General features: G+C 37.4%; 1 long non-coding RNA gene across 1 annotated transcript in view; it reads left to right on the top strand.

Annotated features, from left to right (window-relative positions):
• LOC102480798 (uncharacterized) overlaps positions 1–11,712 on the top strand; it is a 23,343-nt gene extending 11,631 nt beyond the window's left edge. The window contains exon 3 of the long non-coding RNA XR_336668.1: positions 11,274–11,712. This is a non-coding gene — a long non-coding RNA (uncharacterized LOC102480798). The remainder of the gene's footprint in view (positions 1–11,273) is intronic.
• The last annotated feature ends 261 nt before the right edge of the window (positions 11,713–11,973 follow it).

The raw sequence follows: 11,973 nt of genomic DNA, 5'->3' as shown, positions 1-11,973 counted from the left end.
TTTTTGTTTGTGGTGTTTTTGTTTTATATTTTTTTTTTTTTTTTTACTAAGAGTACGTGTGCTTGCAAGAAAGACAGAGAGAGAGAGACAGAAAGTGAGAAATCTCCCCCCAGGGGGGATGGCCACAATCCTTCTCTTCCATTCTCCGCTCGGGATCTTGGGCACACACGCACATGCGCCCCACATGAGTTTAAGCCAGCGGGTCCGGGACTCAAACTGCAGTCGACTACATGGGAGTTCAGCAACATAGCCATTACGCTAACTGCTAGTCCCCTGGAGAAATCTTAACCAGTCTAATACCTTTGATTTTTATCTACATGCTAAGGAGTTTCAAATATGTAATTATTTTTCCTGAACTCTACATACATATTCCTAATATTCCTTGGATGGCTTTATCTAGGACCCTGGCATCATGTGAGAGAAGTATTCTCCTCTTATTGTCCATAATAAGTTTATTGTTCAATGTATTATCATGGAATTATCATAGTCTGAAGAAAAAATCAATAACCTCCTAATAGCCAGCCACAAGTGAAACAAGTCTCTCAGACAAGAAATTAGAACTCCATAGGAAGTCTATTTGTTTTCTTTTTCCCCCGATCTCTGCAGTAAGAAAAAGGAAAGAAAGAAAAGAAAGCACAAGCAAAAGAAAAAATAAGATATTAGCAAGAGCCAGTTCTTGGGTGGTAAAAATTACTACATGGCCCAGCAGGTAAAAATACATTAGAAGCTAGAAAAGGAGATGCCAGGAAAAATTTACATGAAGTTCCACCTACTTCTCACAATTAGAAATAATTGTCTTACGTGACAAAGATATACTGAAGCAAAATCTGAGACGAGATCAAGTCAGCTGTGATGGGATCAAAACCCCTTCTTTTTTATATTGACATCTTATTTCTTCATTTTCTGAGTTTAGTATTTAGTGATCCTAATTTTGGAAACCTGGACTATTTCATTTTAGTTTGAGTTAACCAAGAAGAAGGATTTGTTCATGCTTGGAGAGTGGGTTAGTAAGGACCCTCTGCCTAGAAGCAGAGGAAAGGTTCAACACTGTTCTGTGGCTTCCCCGAACTTTTTTTCCCATTTGCAAAACTGCAGTGTTAATACTTGATCTACCTACTTCTCAGGATTTCTCCTATGCAAGTTGGACTTCAATCTGCACTCTTTTATGCATGTCACCCCGTGTTTTCAAGTACACGTGGGGTTTTTCAAGGGTCTCAGTGTATTAGACGTCCCCTGTCCATATTCTTCTACCATCATGTAACATTAGACAATCTTTATTTTCATTCTCTTTGCATGCACTTTGTCCTTCTGGGTTTCTATCCAACTATCATAAACATATGTAACAGCAAAATACATTTATATATATATATATGTGTGTGTGTGTGTGTGTGTGTGTCATTGTTGTTGACATGGTCTTGATAAATTAGTGCTGATTAGCTCTCTACCTGCCTTTTTAAATGCCAAAATACTAAATTACAAAGTATTTAAAGACAGGGTCCATTTTACCTTTCCTGCATCACCAGCTATCCTCTTATGTACTCCAAGCAAGTTAAAAACTTTATAACCATATTCGTTCCATATTTGTGCCTCCATCTATCACATGGAACAAGACATATCCTAATTCTCTAATACATTGCCAAGAGAGTTATCCAGGATGAATGGGAATCACTCCTTGGACTACAGGGATGGGGAGATAGTCAATACGTCTAAATACTACAGAGCATTGTCATGTTGCTGCCATCGTGACTACATTAGCTTGTGGATCTGTGCTCAGAATGTCATGTAGAACATACAAAGAAAGAAAGGCAACTCTCTTCCATGAGCAAATGATATAATCTGATATATTAAAAGAGAATTCAGCAAGTTAAATTTCTCTCTCTCTCTCTTCAGAACCTTTAAAACCTACACTATGTCAGACACATACACAGACAGTATTGATTTCCAGAATTTCTCCATGGAATGCCAAAAATAATAAACAAAAAATAAATCAAAAGCAACAGGCTCCTTCCATTATGTATTAAATATCCTCCCCATGAAGTTAGGACAAATAGAGATGTGTATAGAGAGCAATGGAAACATAAATCTAATGTCGTGGTAATCGATTTCTGCCTTGTTCCTTTATTTCTAGTAAATAATGATCTTCAGATCTTTCATGGTGGCACTATAGTAGAAGTCAGCTCTAGGAACCCTGGAAGTGTTTTATCTTTGATAAAGCCAATGATGCTGCTTCCTCTCCAAAATCATTACACTCATTCATTTGCTGCTGTGGAGTGGGAACAATGTTTAGCGGTATCAGAAGAAATTTGCAGAGGGTATTTGCTTTAAGAGCACTCTGTCTAGTCATGAATGGTCAATTAAAAATGTGATACTTTTCAGTGTCAAACCAAAAAAAATTTCTGTAGAGAATGTCCCTGAATATTACCATTAAGTTTCTAAAAATTAAAATAAACCATTAATATTGACTAATAGAAAAACAATGAAAAATCTTAAATATCATGTATACCTGGTTAGACCAAAGGCTCAGACCAAGTTGAAAATTCTCAGCTAATAAAACAAAAAGAGAGATCATTTAATCTGCTTAGATATGTAAATTCCGTAAGTGAAAACAATTACTGCAATTTTATACAAACCTCTGTGTTCCTTCCTATTGCTCATTTCTCAGCAAAATCAAAATAATGCATGATCGAGTCAGATCATTAGATTTTAGAGCACACAGGAAGATGTCAATATATTTATACGATAAACAATTGAGGCTGAATACTGAATCTGGCAGTTAATTATCCATATGCCTTGAAAAAAGTCATATAACCTTCTTTATAATGAGGCAGCACGGAAGTATAGATAGAAAGTAATAGATAACTGTCAAGCATCTATTTAAATCATATAGTTTGTGTATCTTAGTTTGTATATTTTGGCTTTCTGGAACCTGGAGAAAAGAATTCCAAGAGGGAAAAAAGGGAGAGAAATGTGGAACAAAAATTAAAAGTTGATTCAGACTAAGAAAAATAAGTCCTGCAACTTGAGTGTTCTTTTTCCTCCCTCTGTTTATTATCACTATTTATTATTATTTGGGTTTGTTCCTGTTCTTATTTCCAATGGCAGAAATCTCCTGATATTAACATAAACGCCTTCAGTGTCATGGTCACCAAACCCCCATACATTTTAATAAATCCAGTAACTTCACTGAATTGCCCTAAGGAAGACTTACACTTTGTTTTAGTCCTCACTTCAGGATATATGCTTTTTATAAAGGGTTAGATTTCTCTTACACAGAAATGTAGAGACTGAGTTTCTGTGGGACCTTGTAGGTGGATGTCAAAAATAAAATAAATGCTGAATGAATCTTATAGAGAAATCAATTTTGTCAACCACAGATTTTCTGGGTCAGTAGGTTGGCTGTAATAGAAGTAGTGACAGATGCCTAGCAGGATGACTCTCATTGTCACCAATCAAGCCAGTCAAAAGCACAGTGTTTAAAAAAACTGATACCATACAACCAAAGAGGTGAGAAGAAATTATGTGTTTCATGTGATCAATTAAATTTGTGATGTCATTAATGAAATCCTTCACAGTCTTCCAACAATTCTTCCCCTGCAAAATTACACCATCGCCTGGATTAACTGAGCCATCTGGTCTACTAAAGCCCATGTCCTCAATTATATGTTAATATAGTTTTACAGTTCTAAGGAGGGGGATTTTTTTTCTTTTTAATGAAATCTTAATATCTGTGCTCCACCCCAACTTTGACCCAATAGTCATCATGCGAAAGAGGTACCACTAGCAACAATTCAATTTGCTTTTTCAAGAATTTGCAAATGTAGGCAAAGTCAACTGGGAATGATGCATCCTTTATGCAATTTTTACATTAAGAAGAAGTGAGCTATATTGGATTAGCATCGTGGAAGCAAGAACAGTAAAAACTAAAAATGACATGTTAGCTAATCATTACTTTGACAATAATTGTCACGAACAGAATTTCTTTATAGATTTTGGATGTAGCCTTTGAAGCAAAAGAGATTCAGATGCTGTGTCGGCGTGCGCTAAAAGGATTTTTAAAAATTTAATCTTTAAGAGGAGCTCTCGAGATACAGACTAAAAGAGTTTATAAAGGTCATAAAAAAAATTAACTTATCTTGCTGACTGAAGCTTTTTTAATGCACTCTAAGTTACAAAGGAATCGCATCTGGAGCCTTTAGGCCAATGGTCTACTATATTTTTCTCTCATTAGTAAGGACAGCAAAAATCTGCATTTGGATTTTTACCACTGCAATCATCTCTGATTCATTAGTCTTCATGATTGAATATGAGGGGAGCATGGAGCCAGTAGTGTAGGAATATTTTGTACTTATCTCATTTGCTCACACTGCAGTTCAGGAGGCAGCCAGAATTGTGAGTGGAGACAGGGCTTAAAGTGGTTAGAGAAGAGTCTGACTAGACTGCCAGGCTTACATGGAAGAAAAATAAAATAAAAGGTCTTTAAGGCAGGGACTAGTACTTAGATAAAGCAAAATTCACACCTCTCTTGATATGTAGCATGAAGAACAAAATGGAGGCGGCTTCCACAGACAGCATTGTAATGGGCTAGAGCACTCACAGGAGAATTAGATCCAAAAAAACCTCACCTTGTGAAATACTGGCTTTCCCAGTGATCCACTGAGGATAATCGACTGGCCCCACATATCTCACAGGGATTCACAAGGCACAGATGAAATAATATATGAAAACATTTTATTGCTATATGTGCTCCATATAGACGTTGAGTATTACTATCATTATTTTGACTACTATGAACTTAGAAAATAAGAAATTCCATGCAATACTTCTAAGAGTAAAGATTACTACAAATTATCTAGAAAATAATTTGTAAATTTTTATCAAAGTCCTTTTGAAAGGGAAGATGACCTCTGGCTTGGTAGACCGGTTCCTGGAAATTAAGGAAGTATGAAAAGTCAACAGAATTATGGTCAAGAGTGCCATCAAAAAGTTGCTCACAAAAATAAAAACATTAGAAACAACTCAAATGTTCATTAAAAGGGGATAGAAAAATCAAGTATGGTTAAATAAAATACTACACAAAACTAGGAACAGAAATGTGAGACAATTGCTGGCCATTAACTGACTCAAAAAAAAAAAAAAAAAAAGAGGTGCATTTCACCTGGTATTGTTATGAGGTACAATGAGCAAGTTTGGAAACACCGATGATAGAAGTATCTCAGTTTTTTTTTTTAAAAAAAAAAAAGAGAGAGAGAGAAATTCTTGAAGGAAACTAAGAATGCGAAAAAAGTATTAATGCAGTTGTCATTGAATAAGGATTCCGGAAGATTTTACTTTCTTCCTTATATTCTTATGTAATGTCTGATATGAATATGTCATCCAAACCAATGTTTGACATTATACTCACACTCTGAGGCTCTCAGGATAAGAAACTGGCTTTAATTGCTGTCACTTGGCTCATTCATAGGACTGACAAGCAAAGAGCCAATAATACCTACCAGGTCTATTTTTTAAGAAAATGTTCATAATAGCTTTTTTTTTAACCCAGCTATACTATGTGTTTAGGGATTTTTCCCTCATGCTCAAGTCTTCTCTTTGCTGGAATCTTGATTGGACTGCCTCCCTTAACCTAAATTATTCTTCAAATTAAAAAACTTCCAATAAACCAACCTTTAACAGAGAGGTCATATGAGGTGCTCCTCTGAAGTCAATTGCATTTTTCTCATTTGTATTCATAACTAGATCCCCAAATAATAGGTAGGCAACAGGAAATAATTTTTATTTTAAATAAATCTGGCATGATTTGCTTAGCAACTTTTTTGGTTAGAGATCTTACTAGGGCTTTTATTCACTTTGGCTAAGCCCTGTGATTGAATTAGAGACTCATGGTATCATTATTTATTACAACTTGTTCCACATAAGGGTCACCCTCTTCTACCCTTTTTAATCATGATGATGACAGTTGAGAATTGACATCGTGCACTATTGTGTACTGTCAAATGCATAACAAATACCTTAATCAAGCTTAAATAGCTCAAGAACCATGACTGTTTATTGCAGGTCAGAGGCAAATTTCTGGAGATGACAAGCAGAGATGTGAGGACATTGATTTCGATATGCCTCACCCCAAATGATATCACCTAATTTGATCAATCATTCACTGCATTTTATATGATACCATGTCTTTTTAACAGTAGCAATAACCTGGATCAAATAATCTAGACAAAGACATTAAATAGAATTAATAACCAAATTCTACAAGGTATTGTGTTGGTTTAATGAATTCCAAAGCCAGCAACATAACAAATTAAATATAGTTTAATTTCCTTAAAAGGCTGAGGCATTTCAAGGAGAAAATATGCCTTTTGTGCATGTGTTTGGTAATAAGTAGATTCTGTAACCGCAGCATTTACGTTTCTTCTTTCTCTGATTTCAAAATGGAGTCTTCATTTCTTCCAGAGCCACTACCTTTAGGGTCCATATGATTTCTCACAAACAAGATGTAACGCTCTCGGAAGCTGAGACATGTCAACTTTTAGAAAATGGGGTCTTGATGATCACTAAAGTGTCACTTTTGGTTTCCTATTAAAATAGATTTCTTTCAAATTCAAAGAACAGAAATAATTGCACATACCACCTTCCCTGATGATAAGATAAACTACATGCAGGCTCTGTTTCAAAACTAGGTGCTTGAGGGGACCAGCAGTTAGCGTAATGGCTATGTGGCTGGACTCCCATGTAGTTGACTGCGGTTCGAGTCCCAGACCCGGTGACTTAAACTCACGCCGGGCGGGTGTGTATCCGTGCCCAAGATCCTGAGAGGAGAATGGAGGAGAAGGGATTGCAGCGTGACCATCCCCCCTGGGGGGTGATTTCTCACTTTCTGTCTCTCTGTCTCTCTCTGTCTTTCTGAGGAGCACACGCACACTATGGCAAAAACCTCTCCAAAAAAAAAAAAAAATAATAAGGTGTCTTTATGTCTACTCTAAGCTTGCCAAGGTAGGAGGGCATTTATTTCCACAGCAGGAGGCCTGATGCAACACTCAATCGCTCTGACTTTACATTTATTATGCTAAATGACCGGTGCACAGTTAATCATTTGGCCTGAGAGATGGTGGTGGGGGATGCGCTGGTTTTCTCCATATGGGTATTGACAGGCTGGCTTAGAAATCAGCCTGCTTGGTGTTTCAGTCAATTAGAAAACACCTTATCCATGAAGTGGACGGACTGTACTTTCAAAATAAACTTGGATTGGACTAGATGCTGCTCAACTTCAATACGGATCTTTAAATCATGATCAGCGGGGTCAATGTACCTGAAATTATCCATTTGCTCTATTTGGGACATGCTAAACTCTGACTCTCTGTAATGATTTCTAAAAATATTAGTGAAGTAATCAGAATGATAAATGTCAAGAACTTTTAGGCTGATTTTATAACCAAACTAATCATTTAGAAATATTTCTTCCAACAACCAGTAAGTCACTCAACTTTATCCAAATTATTGTGTATGGAATGGGGAGCTCATAACAGCAGGTGTCTGTAAACTGTATTTTGATCTCAGGTAAAAAAAAAAAAATATGAAGCAACTACATTACATTCTGTTCAATAAAAATATATTTTTTAAGACAAAAGAAATAAGGTTTTATTCACTTTATTGTCAACATCTATGGTTTTTTTCTTAGTTCATTCCACCTAAATCTCAGAATCATCTTTCATCTCTTATTTACCAATCTGTTGCCAAGTCTGTCAATTCCCCTTGTAAAATCCTTGGTTCTTTCATGTCTATTCCCACTACCACTCTTTTTTTTTTCCCCCTTTGGAGAGATTTTTGCTATAGGGTGCATACACTCACCAGAAAGACAGACAGAAAGTAAGAAATTACCCCCCATGAGGGATGGCCACACCACAATCTCATCTCCTCCATTCTCTTCTTGGGATCTTGGGCATACATGCACACGTACCTGGCATGAGTTTAAGCCACCGAGTCTGCGACTCAAACTGCAGTCGACTACATGGGAGTCCAGCGACATAGCCATTAGGTCAACTGCTGGTCCCGCCACTCTCCTCTTTTTAAGCTCTTGTTTCTTCTCTCCAGTACTGACCAGTCTCCTTAATATCATTCTTTACTCTTTAGCCTATTGTATATACTATCACCACATTAATCTTCCAAAAGCATAAATTATATGTCATGTTCTTGCACCCAAATCCTTAATGACTCCACATTGCTTTATTTTCAAAATCTAAGTTACTTTGTTCAATATTCAGTGGCTACTTCCCACTCCATATACCTTTCCAGTCTCATTTCTGCCTACTCGTCTAGTAGTCTAGTCTCTGACTAGTTCCATAACTACTCATCATTCATGATCTGTGCATAAGATTTCCATCCTAAGCACTTACCCATGCTCTTCCCACCCCTGGATTTCCCTTTGCTGCCCCCATTTTATATGATCAAATCCTTCCTAATTTCTTTTAACTAGAAATAATGAATCCCTCTTCTGTATCTATGTCTTATGATACTTTATCTGATGCAATAATTATGTATACCTCATATTCCTTCTGTTTAAATGAATTCCTTGAAAGTAGAATCCAAGTCCAATTCATTTTTTACATTCCCCAAAGTACCTACCACAGCAACTGATGTTAGTGTATCTATTTAATCAATAGCCATTGATGTGTCCCATTCACAAATGAGAACGGATCCTAATTTACTATCCTGAAAACATGGTAAATTAATTTTTCAGACAACTACTTTCACCTATTCAGAACATGAAGCATTCCACATTCTAACAGATGTTCATGGACAGCTGGGAGAAATTACCCTGCAGAAACCAAATCATCAGCACAGCTCTCAGGATCACATCTTCACCTGCTTATGCGTTTTGGACAGCTGTACCTTCTTGGAAATGCACTTGGCTTCAGGAGCAAGTTCTGTTTGTAATACCCCTGTCGCATCCAGAATAAACATGACAGGCCTTGGTGTGGAGTAGAATATGTGCCAGCCCATCATCATTTATATTCTTACAGGATTTAGGGTGGACTCACTTTGCATTTGTAAAAAAACAAAAATCTTTATCTCAAGGCCTCACTCAATTTCAGATCATGGAGATTTTACTTTTAGTATAAAAGGAATTCAGAGATCCTACAATGGGAAAAATATGAGTACAGAAAATACGTAACTCGGCATGTGCTGGAGGCCAGAAACAAGACCAAATGACACATATTTAGGCTTGCTTTTTCTGAATTGGGTGCACATTTTGCATCCAAATGTGCATTAACTTGGCTAGTGAGTCATTTTTAAACCTGTCTGCTCTGAAATTCTTCTTAGCGTTCTCTTGGGACTCTGGCCAAATATAGAACATCAGTGAGTATCCATGTTACCTAATCTTCCGTGGTGCATTTTATTCCGTGCCCTTTCTTTTGTTTCTTTCCACTCGATTACTCATATGTACCCATTCTTGTGCTCTATGTTGGGTGGGGGTGGATGGGAAAAGAAAATAAATATGCCCATGGTTGTCACTAGTAGACACCAGTTTATAAATAGTACTGGTTCAACTGTGCACTGGTTTTCTGAATTACAGGAAGGTCAAAAAAAACATTTTCTTTTGAAATGAAAAAAGGAGGTTAAAACAAGAGTTTTAATAACAGGCTTGACATAGAGCAGTGTAATACCAGTATGAATTACACTTGGTACCAGACTTTTATTGGAAGTCCTAGATTGCTTTGTTCCTGTCCCTGACATAATATTCAGAGTTAGGTTTATATTTGTCCAGAACAGAGCTGCTTGCTACGGCCCATGCAAATCAAATGCCTGATTTATGCACCATTCTACTGGAGGGTGTAACATTAAATTTAATTTTGTGAGGAAAGCTTGAGGTACTTTAATGCTTGGGCCTGACATTGTGAACTAGGTAGAGAGGTGCACAGGAATTCATTACTGTTTCCAATATGCGAAATGCAGCATTTGAATGAAACATTTGTCTCTTGTCAAAAAGGCGTCATGTCTATTCTTGGTAAAAAATTCCCACCCCACCCCTCAGGCCACGCCAGCACATTTTTGGCTTTGACCACAGATCTTGATGAAAGATGAGTGACTACAGGCATTTGGGAGGCTAGAGAGATATCAAAAAACCTGGGTCTGTGAAATTATTAGTTATCAATAACATCAAAACAACTGTGTTCACCTTCATTGTTACATGTTGCTATAACTGTGCTAATTGGCTATATGACAAACGTGATTTTTCATCTTTAGCCAGATGCTATTTGCCAGTCTTTTTGTTCATTTCTGTTTGGCTCCCTTTCCCATCACCTGCAGCAACCATTCAACACCTGACAGCATTATGCCCAGTATCCCAACCTCAATGCTAATCCTTGGGCTCATCAGGTATGCCAACCTCAATGCTAAATCCTTGGGCTAATCAAGAAATTCAGGGCTATCAGGAATCACCACTAGCTTTCCTTCCATGTGCTTCACACTCTTCTATAAACATTGTCCTCCACTGCTCATGGTAGAGTCTACCCTCTTGATCATGCAGGTAAGGACTTGAGTAAACTGCCCTGCCCTTCCAGCCTCATCTCCAGCCTGTCCCCCATCTACTCTGAACCTTCCAAGGAGCACCTGGGCTCACACTTCTCCCTCTGTTGGGATGACCTTCCTCTGTTTTACTACCAACAAGTTCTGCTCCTCTGGGAAGTCTTCTTCTGTCAAGAGAGACTTGCCCGCACCATTCACAACACTAGTACTAAAACAGTATCCCGTTTAGTTGAATTGGGCCTGTCTTGCCCACCAGTTTTAAGTGATTTTATTTAATTTTTAATTATTAGAGCACCTGGCACAGAATCTAGTACTTAGTAGGCAGTCAAAAAATGTGTCTGGGGGACCAGCAGTTAGCATAATGGCTATGTCGCTGGACTCCCATTCAGTCAACCGCACTTCGCGTCCCAGACCCGGTGGCTTAAAACTCACGCCGGGCGCATGTGCATGCATGCCCAAGATCCCAAGAGGAGAACGGAGAAGAAGGGATTGTGGCATGGCCATCCCTCCTGGGGGTTGATTTCTCGCTTTCTGTCTCTCTGTCTCTCTCTGACTGTCTGGCGAGCACACGCGCCCTGTAGCAAAAACCTCTCAAAAAAAAAAATAAATAAATGTGTCTAGAATTAAACTAAATTATCACTATAATAATAGGAGGAAAAGAAATGTACGTGAGGCAAAGAGAATATAACATCTCAGTTTTTTCTATTTTTTAAAGCTTATTTCTTTCTTTCATGCACCCTCCACAGGGTCTGACATCGCAATCCCTACTCTCAGCCTTCCCAGCCAGCCAGGACCACAGGCACATGCTCCCAGCAAGCACAGACCAGCTAGAGACCCAACTATGATCTTCCATATGGATCTAGCATCAATCAAGCAGTATATTACCCTGTGCCATTGAGCCAGCCCAGCTTTCCTGCTTTTTGCCAAACAAATATAAAAGAGACAAGTCACAGACTCCAACTTTAACCTTTAGGAATTCTAGACTTAGCAGTAATATAAACCAGCCATGTGTTTTAATTTTTTTCTTTAATTATTACATATGCCTTTGTTACAATGGATGAAATGAATGCTGGTGTACAAAGTCTTAAGTGTGTTTTAGGTTCCCAGTTTCTTGAAAGTTTATAAGAAAATAAAATGTGTTTTATTCAAGTCTCCCTGAGGAATCCTCCCTTATAGATAACATCTCCCCTGTACAAATAATCAGAAACCTTGAAATTTATCTTTTAATATGTAAATATTCAAACAATGTATGTCTTTCAGACTCAAAAAAGGCTAAAGAGAGGATCTCTATGTCAGTTAATAAAAGTTATTTTAAAATAATCTCATCCCATGTGTGAACTATATTGAATACTATTCCAATACAAATTCCATTGAAATATGTTTATTTACACTTTGTATTGCTTGTTTCAATGTCTCTTGGGAGATAAACTTTTTATTTTGGACTTT

This window comes from Tupaia chinensis, unplaced genomic scaffold (assembly GCF_000334495.1).
Source record: "Tupaia chinensis unplaced genomic scaffold, TupChi_1.0 Scaffold141057_1, whole genome shotgun sequence".
Classification (NCBI taxonomy): Eukaryota; Metazoa; Chordata; class Mammalia; order Scandentia; family Tupaiidae; genus Tupaia; species Tupaia belangeri.
The sequence above is the reverse complement of the archived record's forward strand: the minus strand, read 5'-3'. Positions and strand labels throughout refer to the sequence as shown.